Below are 21,541 nucleotides of genomic sequence, written 5' to 3'. Positions count from 1 at the left end.
AACAGGCAGCACACTCAGGATCCCAGGGTCGGGAGTGGCAGGGCAGGAGCAGGGCCAGCAGCACCCCTGAGCTCCTGGCCCTCTGGGCTGAGCCACCCCACACATGACACCAGTGCCAAGGGGAAGGCAGGGACACCTGGCCCCGGGGGAGGGTTTTCCATGTTGTGCTCCCTGCCTGTGAAACCACTGCCCCTGCCCTTCCTTCCATATCCTAAACATGAAGCCCCTCTTCTCCTTGCCCTGTTGCCCACCTCAGCTTGATCCACCTGCCATGGGCACAGCCTGATCCTGGAGAGATGTTCTGCCCTCTTCAGCTGCAGGAGATGGAGAAAGGAAGCAACAGAGCTGCCTCATGGTGTGGGTGCAGACAGCTCAATATCTTCCCCAAAATCTCTTCCTGGGGCAGTGCCAAGCAAAGACCAGACAGGAAGAAGACTAGAAAGAAAGGAGTTGGCATAAGTGATGGCAAAAGACTTTCCACTTGTTGCTTTTCCTTCTTAGTAGGGATTGTAGTGCAAAAGATTGCAAAATCTATGCTTGGGATTTTTTTTAAATGCTAATTCTGGATATCCAATCTTGAGCTGGGCAGGGGGCCACACTGAAATAATAAAAACCCATTTGTTTCCCTGAGGGGGAAACTAGAGGCTTGTTTGTTTTCCTTCCACATCAGAAAGTCAGATCTTGTGTGTCTAACTTTCTGAATATGGGATGAAAAAAGGCAGGTGGTTTTGTAGCACCAGATGCACCAAGAAAACATAGTCCTATTGCTTGAGTTGTGACAAAATGGTTAAACATGTCAATCATTGTTGTTTGCTTCACTCAATAACTAAACAAACACTGGGGGAAAAAAGTTAGTCCTCTTAAGTTTCAGTGCTCATCAGTGAGGGTCAGATGAAGCTCATTTTCTGCATGTGGGCCCTCTAACAAGCTCTACAGAAAACCCAAAAAATGTCAGCTGTGACCTTCCTAGCAAATGAAATGTGAAAAACAAGGAAGCCATCCTAGGCAGGCTCTTTAAGGAAGTAGAAAATGGGCACAGCCTATTTATTTTTCCTCAGCAGATCTCTCTGAGGTCATTATACTCCTGTAAACTACATCTCAGTTTGGCTGATAAGAGAATTGAATACTCTGTGGCATTTGTTGTGCACGGGTCTAAGTTCATCTAGAGGAGAGCAGAGCCTGGAGAAAGAGCCATGAACCTGTGTTTGGCTGTGGGCAGCTGTGGTGGGGAACTGAGCATTAATCACAACCTCCTGGTCCTTGCCTCATCCAAACCCAAAAGACAGAGTGTCTGGGACTAGACCCAGTTAAAAAAAAAAAATACAAAATACTTATGTGTTCAGAGGAGCCAGAGGTCTTTTATGGCTCCCCCATTGTGAGGATCCAGCTCCAAGCAACCTGGCAGAGGGGTGCAAAACTGGGTGTCCTGATTAACTGCCCACATTGTCTCCCCTTTCGGCCATGTTCCTTCTCAAAGCCTCCAATGTGTCAAGATGCTTTGTGGTAATTAAAGTTGTGGCAGTCCCATTCCAGATGTAAAAAGCCCAGAGGGACTGTCTGAGTCACCCCTGAACCACAAAACAGCCAAGATGGGCACAGAGGTCATGGAGCCAGTGCAGGAATCTCCGTGGCTGGTGCCTGTACCTCAGGGGTTACTCGAACTCCTGTGGTCACACAGAGTGTGGGGCACTGAAAGATGTGCCCAGCAAGGGAGAGATGGGCTGTGTCCTACACTGCCTGTGTTGGGAGGCTCCCAGAACCTCAAGGAGAGCCCCACTTTGCCAAATGAATCTCATGTCCTGCGTGATGTGCAGCCAGCTTTCACTGCCAGGACACAGCGTGGCTGCACTCTGCCTTTGCCAGCTTTCCTCTGACTCCTACAGCTGTTGGCCTCATTTTCTCCTGCTGGGATTTAGCAAGAACAGTTGTGAGGACCAAATGTAGGATTCCTGCAGCTGGAGAGGCTGTTGAGATAGACAAGCAGTGGGAAAACTCCCTCACCATTGTGAGCTCAGCCCCAGGGGAACAGAGAGCTGCAACAGGAGCAGCACAGGCACTGCCTGGCACAAAGGAAGGGTTTGCATCCCCACAGAAAGAGAGTCTGCCTGGCACGATCAGCCAGAACCAACAAATGACCAAAGAGGAGGGAAAGATGCAATACAAGGATGAGGCAGGAAGGAAGAATGGTGCTCTGATATCCAGTAACACCAAGGCCTGTTCTCAGACCCATGAGGAAAATTGCATCTCTTCCATTTGGGAGCATGGCCAAGCCAAGCCTGGAGGCTGGGACAGTACAGCTGTACCAGAGGAGACACTGGGTGTGGGAATCCAGAGCTTCCCTCTGGCTGCCCTGGCAGGTCTGGGACCCTGGCAGGGGTCAGGAACCCCCCTGGACAGAGCCCCCAGAGACACTGGCTGTGATCTCTGTCCATGGAAAAGAGTTTTCAATCTGACAGGATGAATTACCAGCTCTGAGTGTTTGATAGAAGTAATAATTAAGTGTGGCACGGGTGCAAAAGTAAAATTTTAGGATTCTAGATGAGGGGTCCAAAGGGGACAAGATGGAGGAAATTGGGTGTGCCTTGTCCTTTTTCTCCTTCTTCATGCCCTCCATGTCTCACTGTGGTGTTGGCATTTTTCTGTTGGTTCAGGCTGGGGACACACTGTCCAACGTAGGTGACAGATATTGGCACGTTCTTGTCAATCCAGCCCAGGGAGTTTCTGGTATTTAATGTTTGTCACATCCCACTGAGGGCAGAGCCCCACACGCTGCCCTGCAGGACAGAGCTGGGCAGGGCAGCAGAACATGTGAGAGATCAACAGAATAAACAACCTGGAAACCAGCACAGACCAATTATGGCTTCTGCTTTGGTTGTGTGGCTGACAGACAGAGACTTTCTACAATCTCAGAATCATCAATACCTCAGATTCCGACACTGGGAGGCACTGGGAGCTGCCTGCAGAAGCCCAGCACCATCCTCCCTCCTGCCAAGGGAAGAGTTAAACTGTCCCTCTCAGCAAGAGCAGCTCACAGTGTGCCCTCTGCTCTCACTCCCATGTACAGGGCACTGCTCCCTTTCCCATTTATTCCCATTTATTCCCATTTATTCCCATTTATTCCCATTTATTCATCTGGGTTGTTTTTTGGTTTGTTTTTTTTTTTTTTTTTTTTTGACAAAACCAGAGCTGCTGAGATCCTGCACCATGCAGAAGGGTGCTTGGGGCATTCCCAGTTGTCTTGGTTTGAAAAGACAGGAGTCTGTGAATGAAGGCAAGAGCCTCCTGTGAAATGGAAAAGGTAAACCCCCTCCCTCCCAATTACCACAATTTTAAAATTAAAAGGCTCTCAGGCAAAGATATGGGAATGGGAATGACAGTTCTTTACCAGAAAAAAAAAAACAACAAAAAACTAAATTTAAAAAAATGTAATTAGTACAAACAAAACTAGTGATAGAGTCAGAAACCTGACACCCTGAGGAGTCAGGGTGTTGGGAACAGTCCAATGGTGGCTGCTCCTCCTGGAGTGGCCACATCATAAACAGCACAAACCCCAGAGCCATCCAAGACACCCCAAGAGTCTGCACTGAACCTGGCCAGCTGAAATGTGTTGTTTTAAACAGGCATGAACAGGAATTGCCATTGCTGGAGGGCAACAACCCAAGCCTCACTCAAAATATTTTTTAAACGACCCATTGTCCTAAAAAATAAAAGCATTCATTAGTCAAAAATATCACTTTTCATGTAGACCTTTCTGGCAATTTATACTTTAAAAGATTTATTTTTAAAATATATATATGCATTAATATATTATATAGAAATATATAAAAATATATAATCATATCATATCATATGTCATGTCATATCATATATATTATTTTTATATAAACATATGAATAGATAGATAAAATATGTCTAAATTATTCAAATGAAATGTATATGTTAATTCAGGGCAAACCAAATCTTTCTTTAAATGGCCTCTGTGATTAAATTTTCAATGATTTGCCCTAATTCAAGTAGGAAACGGTTTCAGATACTCATGAACTATGGGATGGGAAGTGAGAGCTAGTGAAAATCAGCTGATAATTGCTTGTCTAAATCACTTGGCAAGGCCTTGTGAAGAACCAAGTCAGCAAAAGGAATGAAGATGGGCAAGGCAAGGCCCAGCACTGCTTTCACAAGGCACTCAGGATGGATTCTGGCCTGCAGAGGCTTTGGTGACTCACAGGATTTCCTCGTCTCCTCTTTCTGGCTCATGCCAATCCAGTTTGTGGTCTTTCCCCTGCCCAGGGTTTGTTCTCTGGAAGTTCTGGCTCTGCAAACAGCAGGGCCAGTTCCTGCTCGGGCTCTCAGAGCTGAGGTGGTTGCAATGGGGACAAGCAAAATTTAGAAAGCTGAGGCACAAAGAAGAAGCAATGGGGGCAGGGAACACTCCTGCTGCTGGTTTCCTCTGTGTCTCATGAAAGGAATGAAGGATTTGTCTTTACACACTGTAGATCTGCTGATAAATAAAACTGGATACTGGGAGATTAAAGAATCAATGGGAAGAACTGTTGATTCCATAGGAATTCTGCTGATTGGCATCAGGAAAAGAAAAAGGGGGGTTTACATTAGAAAGGGGTCTGTATTAGGTGATTTGGGAAGTCTGTACCTCTCAAGTACCTCAGGCAGTGGGGAAAGAGAGAGGGAAATGTGGCTGGGAAATTGGGATAGAAAGGAGGATGTGTGCTCTAACAATCTGGGAAATGCCCCATGGCCTCTCCCTTTATTCAAATAAAGTTACAGGGCACCCCTGTTTCCTTTCTGGATACAAACCTCTGGTGTTTGTGGATTAATTTTCCTGATACTCATTGGGCAGAGCACGGTGCTGGTGGGGCAGAGGGAGCACTGATGGTGCCAGGAGATCCCTCACTGAAGGGACACCTTGGTGGCATCCCCCACTGCCCCCATCTCCTGCTCCTCCTGCTGGCCCATCATTCTCCTTGGATCCCCCTTGGAGACCCCTTCCCATTGCATTTTCCATCTGCAGACTACAATCATTTCTGCATTCACTTCACAGGTTGGGGGTGAATTTCTTCTAAGGAAAAACAGGCCAAGAGATCCCAGAAACCCATTTAACCTCCCTGCATCCACTGCAGAGGTACTTGAGAGATCCCCCTGGCAAGGTGACCCACTGAGACACCGTGGCTGCTGCCTTGGTTTGCTATCCCTGGCAGGGTAACTCTCCCTGCTGGCTGCTGGGACCCCCTCAGCTCTGTGCTGAGTGTTTTACAACCCAGACATTGCAGCAGGAGAGCTGTGCCCAGGAGCAGAGCCTGTGCCAGGCAGGGCAGCCCTGCACTAGGTGCCCTTGTCTCACTTAATCCAAAACAAAGCAGAAAGGGAGCTTCAATGGGTGGCAGGTCTTCAGCTACAGCCTGCCAGCTCCCACATGGAGGTTTCATTCCCCACCTCCACCCTGGAGTTCCACAGGGAGATTTTAAACAGTCCCAGGTATTGACCCAGGGCATTGATCAGCTGGAGGTGGGCAGACAAATTCTGTGCCATGATGCTGAGCAGTCACAGATCTGACACTGAGACCCTCATCCTTCAAATCCTGTCCTTCCAAGAAAAATAAACCACAGCAAGAGTTTACATGACAGTACCTCTGGTTTAAAAAGCCAAACCATAGATGGGATAGTGGCTGAGAGCAATGAATTTTGGTTAATGGTTGGATTCAGTGATCCTAAAGTGGTTCTGTATTCTATGATTCTAAGATGTGCAGAGCCCACAGGAGTTTGTTCCTGTGTACCTCCTGGTTCCAGTATTTTTCAGTTAATTCTATCTACAGGGGATAGGAAACAGCAGAGACATCTGGGCACTGCATTATGTGTAAAAATGAAACTAATAAACCACATGTTTTTAATCAGAGAGTAATAACAGCAGGTGAAAACAAAACAGTTTAAATCTCCTTTGAGACTAAGGAACAGAATTTGCAGCACTGACACCTGAGAGACCCAGAGATGCTGGCTGGCATCCAGTGATCCCCATTTCAGGGGATGCAGACATGGACAAGCTCCTCAGGCCACAGCACAGCAGGCAGCACCAGGTGATCCTGGATCATTCCCAGCTGGTTGGAGCTCACAAAGTCCTCTGGTTTCACAAGGAGAGGCAGTGGGCTGTGCCTTACCCACCACCATCACCTCACACTTCTGGTGGAGATGTAGAACTTCAATCAGTGAGAGCCCAAGGTCAAAAGTGTAAAATATTTGGCATCATCCTCACTGGGATGAACTATCCCTGCTGATCATAGTACCCCTCACTGCTCTGCTGGTGGGATGGGATGGGGGGGTTTGACTGACTCTTTCCTTTCTCTCACTGGAGAGGGAATATTTGTCTTGCTCAGCAAAGAAAATGCTCAGCTCTCCGAGGTAAGTAAATCTCAGAACTGCACAGTGAAAAGGAAAGGGGAAAACCAAGCCAGGAAGTGGCAAATTATTTTCCTGTGTCTCTGCAAGTCATCAACAGACAGAGGGGAACATCACTGGCCAGTGGCCAGCACAAGTGGAACTGCTCAGCCCACCAGCTGGAGAACATCCACATTTTTCAGAGAGGCAGGACTCAAACCAGGCTGCCCAGAGCAGAGCACAAGAGCTGCTCAGCATCTGACAAAGCAGACAAGGTCAAGCCCTGTGTAGGGGCAGGAACCTCAGAACATGGTGAGTGTCAGTGGAGCACCCATGGCACCAAGGAAAGGTTTGTGCACCAGCACCCCTGAGAGCTGCTGGCCTGGGCACTGCTGGGGTGAATGCAGGGTGGGTGGAAGGCAGAGAGCCCCTCATGTCTGAGGGGATCTGGACACTGGAACTGTGTGACAGCAGCCCTGGAGGAGTATCTGGGGAGGAGGAGGCTGTGAGGTCCCACTGGGGTGAGAGGGCTGAGCTGCCTCTGAGCTGAGCTGCTGCCTGTATGGCCCAGCTGATCAGAAGAGATGCAGCTGTGTCAGAGCACCCATGGCAAGGTGCCCTCAGGGAGGAGCCAGGACCAAGCACTTTGGGATGTTGTCCATGGGATGGAGAAGATTCCAGCAGTCACAGGAGGACAATGATGCTGTTGTCCATACCACACTTTCAAAAATAAGCTGGATTTCAAAAGCTCCAAGCACTTGTCAGGATTCATCTCCCTGCACTGGTGGAGAGGGGCTGCCTGGCTCAGTGCAAGAGCACTGCTGGTGCTGCTATTGCCCTTTCCCCTACTTCTAGAGTTGCATAGAACACAAAATATTAAATAAATACATAATAAAGTGAACGTTTTCATCACAGGAAGAGGACAGTGAGGGCACATCTGGTACCAAATATTTTTCTGAGCCTGCTGTGTCACTACAAGTTGGGGCAGGTGCATTTAGAAAAACAGAACCCGTATTTGTGCACTTTTTAAACTGTCATTGAGCTGTGTTTAGGACTCAGCAGGAAACTGAAACTCCTTTTTCTGATGTGGAGGTTACAAGTGTGTAAGTAAACCACATATTATCTAGTTAATAACATCAGAGCCAGGGACTCCAGGTAAGTCTGGGTTAAACAGTCCAAACAGCAATATCCATTTAATTACTATAACATTTGTTGATGTCAAGATCACAAAAATGCAGGGAGGCTGCACGTGGGTGAGGGCTGTCTCAGAGTAAAGAGGGCACAGGGGTGCCTTGGACTGCAGGGAGATGCACCAGTTACCCCAGCAGAGACACCAAAGGTGTTGGAATCTGTGGTATTGATGATCCTGAGATCGTAGAAAGTCTCTGTCTTTCTGCCCCGCTGCCAAAGCAGAAGCCACAATTGGTCTGTGCTGGTTTCCAGGTTGTTTATTCTGTTTATCTCTCACATGTTCTGCTGCCCTGCCCAGCTCTGTCCTTCAGGGCAGCGTGTGGGGCTCTGCCCTCAGTGGGATGTGACAAACATTAAATACCAGAAACTCCCTGGGCTGCATTTACAAGAACGTGCCAATATCTGTCACCTACGTTGGACAGTGTGTCCCCAGCCTGAACCAACAGAAAAATGCCAACACCACAGTGAAACATGGAGGGCATAAAGAAGGAGAAAAAGGACAAGACACACCCAATTTCCTCCATCTTGTCCCCTTTGCACCCCTAATCCAGAATCCTAAAATTTTACTTTTGCAACCATGCCACACTGAAGTATTACTTCTATCAAACACTCAGAGCTGGTAATTCATCCTGTAAGATTGAAAACTCTTTTCCATGGACAGAGATCACAGCCAGTGTCTCTGGGGGCTCTGTCCAGGGGGGTTCCTGACCCCTGCCAGGGTCCCAGACCTTCCAGGGCCACCAGAGGGATGCCCTGGATTGCCACAAAAGGGGTTTAGCAGGCAAGTTCCCTGCAAATCCCCATCCTGCTGCACGCTGGCAGTGAGAGCAGAGTGATGCTGCCTGGTGGGACATCCCCAAAGCCCACCCCAGCCCACAGATGAGACCCCAGCCATGTGCTGGCAGAAGGGGCAGGCACACAGCCACATTCTGGCCTACCCATGCAAATACATCGTTTTATTACAGGAAACCCTGGCCAGCTGAAACTGGCCACAAACCATTTAATCTCTGTGCCCACAGGGTGTCAGTTAATGCCTCTGTCCTGAGCACCCATGGGAAAACACCTTCCCTGCCAAAGTCCTTTGCAGCCTGCCCCGTTTCCTGAGGTGCTGGAGGACATGGCTAGGATTGTGGCTGCCCAGAGCCAGCCCAGCACTGCAGAGCTGACCCTGGGGGGCTCAGGCTGTCCTCTGCAAGCATTGCAAAGCCTTTGGGCTTTGCTGTACCACCACTAATCCCTGGTGCACCCTACCTGCACCTGGGGTTATTATCCAAACCAAGTCAGACTCCAGCAGCACCCACGGGGCCAGAGCTGTCACCTGAGTCCTGTAGAAACACAAATGCAACAACCACAGTGAGAAACGGCCCTGGAAGTCACTGCAGAATGCACAAATTGCAGTTGCAGCAAGAAACTCAATCCAGGATCGTCTCAAGAGTGGTTTTTATTTTTGACAAAGGTGATTTTTTTTTACTTGGCCTCTCCCAGGGTTTTGCTCACTGTTCCTTCATGCTCACATACAAGAGATGTGTGTCCAGGCAGCCTGGCCAGGACCACTGGAGGTGACCCAGGACATGAGGGACACCAGCTCCCAGCTCCTCACCCACCACGGTGGGTTCTCCTCAGCTGGGTGGCTGTGCTCTGGCTCTCCATGCTTCTTGTACCCTGTGGGAACAGACCTGATTGTCATCTTTAGCCTCTTCCCTCAGCCCTGCCTGTGAGTCATGAGGAGCAGCTGATTTACTCAGCTGGTTGGGCTCCTTGGGGTGTGATCTCTCCTTTGTTTTAGGCTGTCCTTTGTTTTAGGGCTCTCCTTGTCCTGGGAAGCTCAGGCCAATTGCTCTGCTCTCCGGACCTGCTGATCAGGCAGATCAGCACATGCCATTCCTTTAACCCTTCCTCTCTCTGTGCCTCCTGCTGCTCTCACACCCGGACACCTCCACCCAGGGCAACTTTTAAGTTTTTGTTATAAATCTGCACAGCCTGAGCTGGATTCCAAATTGCTGACACAACGTTGCAGAGACTCCTAAAAGCACAGCAGGCTTTGGTCTCTCATTGTGTTGTTTCTACACACACACACACACACACACCTCCCTCTTGCCATCCCCTTGGAAAGCCTCAGCAGCAGCATTAAAAACTGAATTTAGCCATTCATTCTCTCTGCAGAAGGATGGGGGGCACTGAGTGTACCACAAAACTGTCTTGTTTGCCAGGACATTTCTTTTTAAATCACTCCTTGTACCAGTTCAGTAGATTCCTGAAGTAGTCCCACATTTTCTTTGCTGTATTTTCTTGGAGCCCTGCAGCTTTGAAACTGGATCTCCTTCATGTTCAGTTGGATACATGGAGGGACAGGGAAGATCTCGTTTATTTAAAAAGGATGAGATCTGACACAAATCTTACATCCAGGAAAGGCTCTGAAAGCTCATTTACAGCCTGTTCATTAGATTAGGCTTTTTCTGTGTGACACCTCCTCTCCTGTCTGATATCACAGAATCATAGAAAACCAGGTTAGAAGGACCTCAAGGATCATCTGGTCCAACCTTTCTTGGCAAAAACAAGGTGTAGACAAGATGGCCTAACATCCTGTCCAGTTGAATCTTGAAAGTCTCCAGCACTGGGGAATTCACCACTTCCCTGGGGAGATTATTTTCATTGTGAAAAATTCTCCTCATACATCCAGTCAGATCTTTAAGGTCCCTCCAATCCAAACAAGTCTGTGATTCTGTGATTCTGAAAAGAGGAGGGGCTGGAATATCAGCAGAGGAAGGGTGTTCACTGGAGGAGAGGCAGGGCTGTAAGAAAGGAGCTCACAGGATGCACCAGGAGATTGAGGCTCATGGAAGGACACCCTCTCCTCCAGCTTTTTAAGGGCAGAAGAGCAGCAGTCATCAGTGGGCCAACTCAAGCCCCATCAGAAGAGCAGAGAGCAGCTCAGAGCTGCAGGCACAGCACCCTCCATCCCCTGTGCCCTCAGGGCTGGCACAGAGGTCAGGGGCTCTTTGATCTTCCTTTCTGCTTGAGAGTGGAGACACGGGACTGCCAAGCCCATAGCAAGGTGGTGGATCTCCAGGGCTGGTGTCCTCAAACTAACAAAGGGGATCCTTAAACCAAGTTCTCCCTTGAACCTGACCTGGCCCAGTGCTCTTGCAGCACAGCCAGGGCATCTCTGCTGGTCTGAGCAGCACAGGGACCGTGTCTGTGCCATCAGCAGCTGCTGCTCACGGAGCCACCGAGGGCCTGAGCAGCTCCCACACCTCCAGACTGAGCCAGAGCTGCCGGAGCTGGTCCAGCAAGCCAGCCTGGGTTGCAAATCCACAGCTGACAGGACAAGCCCAGAGCAGACAGGACAGCATTCCTGGGCTCCAAGCAGAGCCTCTGGCACCCTCCATGAGCTGTTCTCCAGGAGATTATGCTTGCAAATGAGCTCAGCAGGCTGGGACTCCCCACACAGCCCCTGTGCAGCCACGGGAGCATCCCCTGCTCCACTCCCAGCATTTGGAGACTTCAAAGGGGGCTGTCACAACCAGGAAGATCCCACCCTGACCCCTGCTCCCCTGGCCACAGTCATGTGATGGGTCTCACCAGGACAGCTCTCCTTCCCTGCCAAAGAGCTTTGCTCTTTGCCTCATGTCAGGTGCTCACACAGCTCTTTCAAGGGCAATTATCTTGTTTTTTTTTTTTTCATTAAAGATTTTCCTATTTCATTTAGAAGTTCTCCTGCTGCCATAGAACTTAGAGAAATGGGTCTCCTTATCTGCAGGCATGAGCTGATAGCACATGAACTCTGGCAGCTCTTCCAGGAGGGTGTGTGCAAGGTGATTTCAGCCATAAACCCATTGAGGGTGGGGTGGGATTTTTTGGTTTTTTACCCTTCTCATTCTCCAGTTAGAAAGTTGCACTGATTTACAGATTCTCAGTGCCCCCGTGGGTTTATATGTGCTGAGGGACATTTGACTGTGAAAGCACATGCTCAGAAGGGCTGTCCTCTGCAGGGTGCATCCAGTGACTTCAACTCCATACAAGCAGCCCTGCATGATACTGCAATTTTCCTCCCCAGGCATTGAGCCTGATGCTGTGATGAGATGGGGGACAGGGATGGGGAACCCACCATCCCAGGGCTGTGGAGATGGAGATCATGAAGACCATGGAGATCCCTGCTGGAGGGGCAGGGTGAGCTGTGCTGAGCAGGACAATGCAAGGGGAGGGCAGGAAGGCACCAAAGAGCTTTTTTTGGGGAGTGAGGGGTGTGAGGATGGGCTCTGCAGGGTAGCAGGAAGGGTCAAGGCTGCTTCCTGCAGAGTGGGAGCTCCAGCAGGGCCGTGGCCACCCAGACACCCCCTCTCCCCCTCAAGAGGATGGCTTTGTGCACAGTTTATGCATAATAGATCTTCAGAGGAAAGAGATACTGTCTCCTTGCTCCAAATACAATTTCAATTAGATGAATAGCAGCGTAATCCCATAGAGGCACTCAGCTGGGAACTGACCATGTGAGAGGCAGCCAACCCTCCCCCAGCCGAGTGGTGAAAGGGGATCCCCCCCTCAACCTGCTGGCAAAGAGGCCCCGAACCCTCCAACAGGGACCATCTGCTCCGGCAGCAGCCCCTCCTCCCGCAGCCCCAGCAAGAAAGAGCCAGGGCTGCCAGTGCCTTCTGAAACAAAGGCAGGCTGAGGGACCGCTGCCTTCAGCCCCACGGGACCGAGGAAGAGGAGAGGGAGAGCCCCAGTGGCTCCCTAGGAGACCCCCTTGCTGCAGCTGTTTGGGCAGGTAGAATTGGAGGGAATGCTCCAGGAGAAGATGGGACACTGGAATGGGGAGAAGTTGTTGTCCCCCTGCAGCAGATGATGCCAGCACAGGTGAAGAGGAAAAGGGAAGGAGGACAGATCACAGGGACACTCCAAACTCCCCTCCTTTCCCTCCTGCTCTGCCCCTGGCACATCCCAGGGTAGGGACTTGCTTCCCCTGCCATCCTGGCCAAAGGGCAGAGCTGCTGCACCATCTGCCAGCGATGAGACAGCAGCAGTGCTGCTGAGCACTCTCTTCCCTTTGAATATCTCTGGGCTCTTGGAGGGAATTTCCTCTTGCATCGAAATTTTCAGAGTTGTCCCTTAATGCCAGAGAGGTAATTTGGGGAAAGTCTTGAGAAACCCTTCCCAGTTGTGCAACTGGGAGTTTAAAGATATTTTCAACCCACAAGACAACTGACACCAGTTTTGTCAGCAACTCTTAGCAAAGCCCTCTGTTACAGCAACCCCTTCCCAAGCAGGAATGCACTTCACTCCCTGCTCCACAGCAGATGTGCTCGCTGGTATCAAACCTCCAGACCCTTGGCTTTGTGGAGTCCTACTCCACACATCCCAACACCCTCCAGAGCAAATCTCCCTGTCAGGGATGCCCTCCATCTCCCTGCCTCAGGACAGATGGGAGAGCAGTTCTGCAGCACATGAAGGAGCATCACTCAGCAGAAGGGGCAGCCTGGCAAGCTCCGCAGGGCAGCAGCAAGTCATTTTCTTGCTAAAGTCAACAGCTCAGAGCCTGAATACACACAGCTGGGCACAAAGTGGCTGGAGATCACATCTGCTGAATAAGAAGTGGCCATTGTTATGCTTTGTCACCCGTTTCAGAGCAGATAGCACTTTAAAGCCATTTGGTGTTGCACTCTGAATAGTTAAAAAGGTCAGGCTCTGAGCATGGGCAGTGGGGTGTTTTCCCAGCGCTGGAGCGTGATGAGAATATTCCCAGGTGCGAATATTTGTCTGAACATCCGCTACCTTCCCAGTCCCTCCGCTCAGGAGGGGAGAGCTTTCATCTCTTCCCCAGCTGAGACCTGGAGCACGTTGTGCTTTCTCTGTCCCCACTCACCCTCCCTGCAACCTGTTGCTGCGGAGCAGGATAAAGGCAGGACTAAATGCAGGACTAAATCAGGACTAAAAGCAGGACTAAAGGCAGGACCAAAGGCAGGACTAAAGGCAGGACTAAATGCAGGGCTAAAGCCAGCACTAAAGGCAAGACTAAAGGCAGAACTAAAGGCAGGACTAAAGGCAGGACCAAAGGCAGGACTAAAGCCGGGACTAAAGGCAGAACTAAAGCCAGGACTAAAGGCAGGACTAAAGCCAGGACTAAAGGCAGGACCAAAGGAAGAACTAAAGGCAGTGACACTGAACACAGCTCTGCAGGAGATACATGCAGGCAGACCCCGGGTCCAGCAGCAGGTTTAGCCCAGCCTGAGCCTGCAATGAATGCCTTAACGTGCTCTTGATGCGAGATACAGCAGAACGTGCTCACAAAAGGCCGGTTCTTGGCTGCCAGTGAAGGGGGTGCTGCTTTATCCTGCTTTTTGTGTCCCGGGATGCTGCTGGAAGCACCCAGGGCTGGCCAGGCGTGCGCCCCACCACGCTGCTCCCACAGTGCAATCACAAACCCAGACATAAATCGTGGTTAACCTTTGCTCTCTTCTCCTATGTTTGTCCAGAGGCTACAGAAATATTGCACAAGACACGTGATAGCCAGAGAAACAAAAATAACATTTATTAAACTGTCCCAGAGTGGGAGCGGTGGGGAAGCTTTTGGTTAGCCAATGCTTCTCAGAGTGAGGGAATGCATTTGGGAAAATAATGCAGAGCAGGTAGTCCTTTATCAGCAAGCAAAGGTATGTGTTGGGATCTCAAAAAGGACAGACCCCTCATGACTCACCTGCGTTTTACTCTGGCTCTGACTTTGACATCTTTGCTAAAGCAAAACAACTTCTTTCACATCAGCTCAGCTCCTTCCAGCTACTCTGGCTTTAAAAACTCCTGCTAATTCCATTTTTCTTCCTTTCTATCACCACTGCAAAACAAAGTTGAACACATCCTAATGCCTTGTTATGACTGAATGACGCAGGATTAACCAGAAGAAGAGAACCTGATTTTGCAAAACCGACTGAGATTTCAACTGCCAGAAAAATAAACACCTTGCTGTGCCCAGGACAGAGCTGACTGCGAGATGTTTGTCTACCTGCAGAGAGAGATATCACCCAGCTGTGCGTGTATTTGTGATGCTAAAACTGGCGTCATAAAGGCTGATAATCACGGGAAAGAACATTCCTGTGGGCTGAAACCCATGAAAGCACCAGAAAAGGTGGTAGAAAAGCCGAGTGAATATCCAGGCTGGGTTTATAGAGAGGAATCATCTGTGCTAGAGCATGCAAATACAGCCTCATGCAGCTTTTGTATTCACTTGCCACAAACCTGCGACTGAATGAGTTTTACCAGCACAAATGTTGGAGGAAAGTGAAGTTCAAAGCTGCACGCATGAGTAACCATGGAAACAGAATTTTAAATTTGCACATGCGAGTATTTGTATCCAAAGTACTTTGTAGGGCTCGGCCAATGCGGGAAAAGGGACAAGCCCATGTCACAACTGGCCAATCGCGACTCGGAAACACGGCTTGAATTTCAAATATCACCTACTTACAGCAAACCTCCGTTCCGAGTGGAGAAAAAAGGAATGTGAAAAAACCTGCCTGGAATTGCCATCTGCTCGTGAATATTCCACAATTAGCAGGGACGGGATTCATTGGATACATTATTCATTGTGGATTATTCGCCCAGATCTAACAGCAACAGTGCAACGGGCATTTAAATATTGTGATGAGGAGCCACGGCAGACAGAGAAGGTGTATGTGACTGTCCCCATGTATGAATATGGATGTGCTCCTCTCCTCCAGGAATTTTTGGGAACAATAAATGTGTGGCAAATACCTTGTCTTCTGCACCAAGAGAAAATCTAGAACTCGGTGATAAATTGCATTTTTTTGGTTTTGATCCATTTTCCTGCTCATTTGTCCTCTGCCTCAACCACTCCTCCCTCAACTGGGCTACTCATGCCCCCAAAATCCACTGCTGTTTCAGCAATAAAGGCACTTGCTGTTTCCCTTGCCGTGGCTCAGGCTGTGGAAGAGGTTTGGTGAGACAACATTTTTCCCATTTGCTCCCCAGCCTTCCAGTACGGCCTGTGTTAGGCTGTGAAAATCATAAAAACAAAACAAAACATAAACCTCCAAGTTCAACATCATATTTGCACTCATGGCTTTCCCAGGAAATCTCCATGAGCTGCCTTGCAGTTTGCACTGGCCACAGCACAGATGGGCTTTGGGACCCTTTGCAGGTTCAGCTTTTACAGAACAGAGCCAAATAATCTATCGTCATCAGATTGACCCACGCAGACCTGTGTGCCAAATCATGGCAAAACAGACACCCCAAAAATCTCCTCAGCTGAAATCGATGACCAGCAGGCACAGAAAGAAACAGCCTTGGGAGTGGGACAGGTTTGGAGGGTTGTGTGTGAGGCTGGAGTAGCACAGAGCTGCCACACCTGAGCTGTGCCAGGTTTGCTTAAGTAGAAAAAACACAGAGAATAAGAAAGAGGAAAAATGATAAGAAAAAGGAAAAAAAAAACCACAAAACATACAAATCCAATGAGAGAGTCCAAAGTAGCAAAGGATGGGGTTATGCAATTTCAATTTGTCCAGCGCTGCTCACAGACAAACACTCCCTGCAGCAGCAGGGACTTGTGCAAGCGAGGGTTGTGAAATGCCCATGCCCTGCCAGCTGTTGCCCAACGCTGCTGGGGAGCAGAGCAGCACTCCAGGATAATCCAGGATCCTACCAACACCACAGCAAGGCCCTGGCACTGTGCAGCACTGCAGTCCTCTGCCTCTGGTGGGGTCTCTTGGCAATGGTGCAACCATCCTGCAGGAAGAGGTGGTCAAGAACAGACAGGAGAACCTTTCTGCTGTTTTCAGGAGCCACTGCCAGGCTGCTCCTGATGAAGTCTCTGATGGGCCAGGGCTCCCCATGCAGGATGTCTACAGATATCATACACAGGCACGAGGTGACTCCCCAGGTGATTATTTCCTTCCCCATTACCAAAAAATTGTCTCCTGTGAAATCTAGACTGTGAGAAACTCCCATCCAAAAGTTCTGTAATGTCCAGAACTGCATGCTCAAAGCTGGCAAGGGACCCAATCTTCCCTGGGGTGCACAGGTACATCAAGGCTAATGTTTTGGTCCAAAGGGTGAGGCAGAGGGTTGATCTTGGATCAGTGCACAGACATCCAGATTTAAAACCTTGAACAGGATCTACTGAACCCACACAGGCCAGATAAGGATCTGGAGATGCTCCTGTGAAGGCAAGCATGTAAAAATCTCCACAGAGGGCTCCAGGAGCTGAAACACTGCCTGGGGGTTCCCATGGGAGGGCTGCTGAGTCTGGGGCTTAGTTAAACCTTTGTACTTAGATTCTCATGACTTGACTGGAAGGGTAATTCCCAAAGGGAGCAGCAGCTCCACATCTTGCCTGGTCCTGCTCCTTTTCCTCTCCAGTGCTGAGGTCTTCCCAGGTGCTGGTGGCATTTTTTGCTTCTCTTTGCTCACCAGCCAGATAAAACTCCAGATGATCTAAAAACAGCTGTAACATGCCCACAGTCTAGGAGAACCTCTCCAACACAAGGGCAAAAGGCACCAAACCCATCACCCCTCACCACCATCCTGCTCTGCCTAAGCTGCAGCTCCAGAGCTGTAGTTCATTTGAAACTGGGGAGATAATTACTCCATCATTTTGTCCCCCTCTTGGACAAAAATCTTTGACCACACCCATGAAGGTAAAGTGTTTGGGAAAAAAACAGGAAGAATGATGAGAAAAGAAACACATTCCAGAGAAGTTAAAGGAAAAAGAGGAAAGAGTGTGAGGGTGGGAGTGATGGGTTCACTAAGCACCACCTGAACTGCAACCACTTTCAGAGCTAGTTTAGGCCATGCCAGAGGGTGGACAGCAGTGAGTTCCTGTCTGAGACCTGTTCATCTCAATAAGTTTCCACTAGAAATACAGTTGGTCCAAAATAGAAATTCGTTGTTGGAATGTGTCAATTTAGATCATATTTTCTTCAGGAAAAAAGTCAAAATGAATCAGTACATTTTTTAATTCTCATTTCAGTGAGGTAGAAAGTTTAATTTGACTATGATTTATTTTATTTAAACCTTTAAAGCTAAAAACCTCCTGCACAAGAATAACATACATGAATCAGCATTAGATATTCACCATAATCTTGCTGCAATGAGCCACCAGTACCAAATTACTGAGTTCTTCATTCTCCTACACTTCGCAACTACTTTTTCCTTGAGGAAAGCTCCCAATTTGTGCACTGATGTGAACTCGTGTATTTTCTTACGGCTGAAGCAACCTTGTCTAATAGGATCTATCCTAAAACCCCACCAACGTGCACTTGGGATTGGATCACTTGATGGGCCTCCAGAGTGAGCAGCATTTGCAGGAGTTACCTGTGATTCAATCACTCCCCAAAGGCAACAAGGCAAAGACCCAGCACATAAAAAGGTTTATCCTTATTAATCCATCCTGCTCCAGTGCAGACTGAACCAGACTGGTACACAAATCACAGTTAATATCCTCAGAACTCTCATGGTATGCAAAAAGAATCTATTTAAATCTGGAACTGCGATTTGACTTTGTGGACAAAGACTTTCCAAGCCTTGGGAAGAAAAGGGTTATTGCTGTCTTGTAGGAGACCCTTTCCTTTGCTCTTTGATCCAGTTCCTCACCCATCCATGCTGCATCCAGCATTTCTGGGGCAGCTCCTCTCAGGGCTGTTCCCTACAAGGAGTGCAGAGGAGTCTGCCCCAGGTTTGGTTCTTTTTGCTGTCACTGTCTCAGACACAACCTGACTTGTCCTCCCTCACCCTCAGGAATTGCTGTGACTGTCCTGTCCCAAGCACATGCCCTTTGGGACTAAAGTTGTCTTTTCATGTGTGTCTGTACAGCACCTACCTAGCACAATGACCTGGTAATTATAACAGGAGCTAAATTACTGCTAAAATTAGGTGCTTATTAACATTATTGCCTCTGGGCACCACCACAACACTTAATAATGCTGCAAGTGTAAGAGGAACCCAGGACCCATCATAATCTTCATGAAAAACTGTCCTTAGGGACAGTATTTCTGTACCAGGTCTCAGTTTTCCATTAGGTCATATTTTACTCATGGAAAAAAATATCTGTTCAACTGCCTGAGGATTTCAGTTCAATAATTTCAACTGCAAGATGAAGGCATGCATGTGTTGTCACCTCTAAACTTTACTTTTGGTTGCAAGCTTTTAGTTACAGGTTTTGAGAACAGTTTGGGGTTAAGGGACTTGGACTCTGGCAGGTCCCACACGCCACCCCACACACACAGAACTGCAGAATCAGCAGCACAGAACCAAAACCAAGCTGTGTTCTCTCCTCTCTAGTTCCCACAGCCTTTTTCCTATGACCAGGACTCCTGGTGGGGTCAGGCCCAGCCCCAGGGTGAATTTAGGACCATGACTGGAATGAAGCAGAGCCAAACTTCACTTTGCTGCTGAATTTCAACCCAGTTAACGGAATTGTTGAAGATGAAATGTGGTCCACGGCGAGTCCCTCAGGAAATGCTGAGATGAGACCAAAGCCAGCTTGTTCAGGTGCCACGTGCTGAGGCAATGGGCAGGGTGAGCTCAGTATGCCCCAGGGTTGGAGGACAAGGAGGAAGAGTTTGGGGGCACTTCTTGGGTCGCAGAGATGTCACCTGAACTACACAGCCCCCTGGAGAGGACACAGACATCCCAGCAGGGACTGTCTCTGTCTGGAGATGCAGAGACAGGACTGGAGCAGAGACTGGGACAGACCTGAGCACCTGCTCTGAAGATAACCCCAGCAACAGCCTGGTCAGCTCTCTGTGTCCCAGGTAAAGTGTCTGAATCTGTGGTGTTGATGATTCCAAGACTGTAGAAAGTCTTTGAGCCCCGCAGCCAAAGAAGAAGCCATAATTGGTCTGTGCTGGTTCCAAGGTTGTTTATTCTGTTTATCTCTCACATGTTCTGCTGCCCTGCCCAGCTCTGTCCTGCAGGGCAGCGTGTGGGGCTCTGCCCTCAGTGGGATGTTACAAACATTAAATACCAGAAACTCCCTGGGCTGCATTTACAATAACGTGCCAATATCTGTCACCTACGTTGGACAGTGTGTCCCCAGCCTGAACCAACAGAAAAATGCCAACACCACAGTGAGACATGGAGGGCATGAAGAAGGAGAAAAAGGACAAGGCACACCCAATTTCCTCCATCTTGTCCCCTTTGCACCCCTAATCTAGAATCCTAAAATTTTACTTTTTGCACCCGTGCCACACTTAATTATTATTGATATCAAACACTCAGAGCTTGTAATTCATCCTGTAAGATTGAAAACTCTTTTCCATGGACAGAGATCACAGACAGTGTTTCTGGGGGCTCTGTCCAGGGGGGTTCCTGACCCCTGCCGGGGTCCCAGACCTTCGCTATCACTATCATTATCAATATTGCTATCACTATCGTTTTCACTATCGTTATCACTATCTCTATCACTATCGCTATCTCTATCGTTATCACTAATGTTATCCCCCCCACACCTTCCCTGCCCTGATCCATGAGCCTGGCGAGGAGGCACCGGGAGCCTCCTCCGGGCTCTGTCCCCTCACGAGCACCCCCACAACCACTCATATTATCTGTATCAAGCACATTTTTATGTAAATGGCCCAAGCATCCCTTTCAGAGGTACAATGGCAACCAGACTAAGCCCCTGAATGGCTCCGGCACATTTCCCGTGCCTCAGCTGCTGGCCCAGACAAACAGAAGTGTGGCTCTCCACAAAGGCCCATGGTAATGCCGAGCCGAGGAGGCTGAGGGGAGGGGGCAGGCAGGGGCCACAGCTATTTCAATGACAGAAGAAAAGCCCAGCTCCGGTATCTGGATGAGTCAAGGAAGGGACAGGCTCCACAGATGGATAAATGGAGCCCCACCAGGCAGACGGCTCAGCCTCCCAACAATGCCGCGGCTCTGGGCCCCGGAGCGTCGCTGTGAAGGAGGGGCTGCACTCCCAACCTGGGGTCTCTCCATGGAAACAGCCTACAGGGCAGGGAACGAGGGCATGGAGACACTGAAGGACATCACACGATGTCCCCAGCCTCTGCACGTGCTGTAGGGAACAGTCCAAGGGACAAGAAAAGGGGCAACATCCCACACCTCATCCCACCATAACTCCTTTGTTCCCGCTGTGGTGTTCTGCTTCCCCTCATGGGCTGGGGGTCACATCCAGCAGCTCTGCCTGCTCGAGGTGTGCAAGGGCCCTCACTCAGGGAACAACTGTTTCCTGAGAAGAAACCCATGTTCAATGAGAAAGCTTTGAAAGCATCCATGGACACCTCTTACCCCATGCTGGAGGCTGGTGTGCCCAAGAGCTTTTGGACACACTTTTTCTACCTTTAGACTTTGTAGCTGTAGCTGGTTCTAAGTTCTCTGTTCTTACTGTTTTTAAGGTTTGTTTATTCTAGCTTTCTGAATATCTCCTTACCTTTGCTATTTCCCAACACCCACCCAACCAGAGGGACTTTCTAGCTTTTCTCTACAGTGGTTTTGCAAAAAACCAGGTGCTATAACACATAGGTTGTACTTTCCCAACCATTAGGAACAACTGCATCAGAATCCTGATCAAAGGGAGTACCAGAGATGTGGCTTGCCTTGGCCTTCCTGTGTGATCCATCCTGTGCTCAAAAAATCCTCTATGGGGACAAGCCAGGATCAGCAGGGGTGTCCTGATGTGCATGGGACCCTCTCTCTGTTGTAGGGCCCAGGGTTAAGCTGAAGCTGCTGCAGAAATGCTGCAATTATGAGACACAGCAAACAAAACTCCATGGGGAATTGTCTGTGGGTGAGGTGGGTGTGGGAGGGTCAGCAAGGAGCCAAGGACAGATGAATGGACACCTGGATTTGACATTTCACCACCGCTGGGGCAGAGCCCTGAAGATGGGAATATGAGACCAATGTCTGTGCACAAATGGGACATTTTGGGGCAGCCCAGGTGTCTCACACCAATGTCACCTGACTCACAGGGCCAGCTCCACAACACCATCTGCGCTCTGCTGATG

Source organism: Lonchura striata, chromosome 26 (genome assembly GCF_046129695.1).
Source record: "Lonchura striata isolate bLonStr1 chromosome 26, bLonStr1.mat, whole genome shotgun sequence".
Classification (NCBI taxonomy): Eukaryota; Metazoa; Chordata; class Aves; order Passeriformes; family Estrildidae; genus Lonchura; species Lonchura striata.
Note: the sequence above shows the minus strand (reverse complement) of the source record.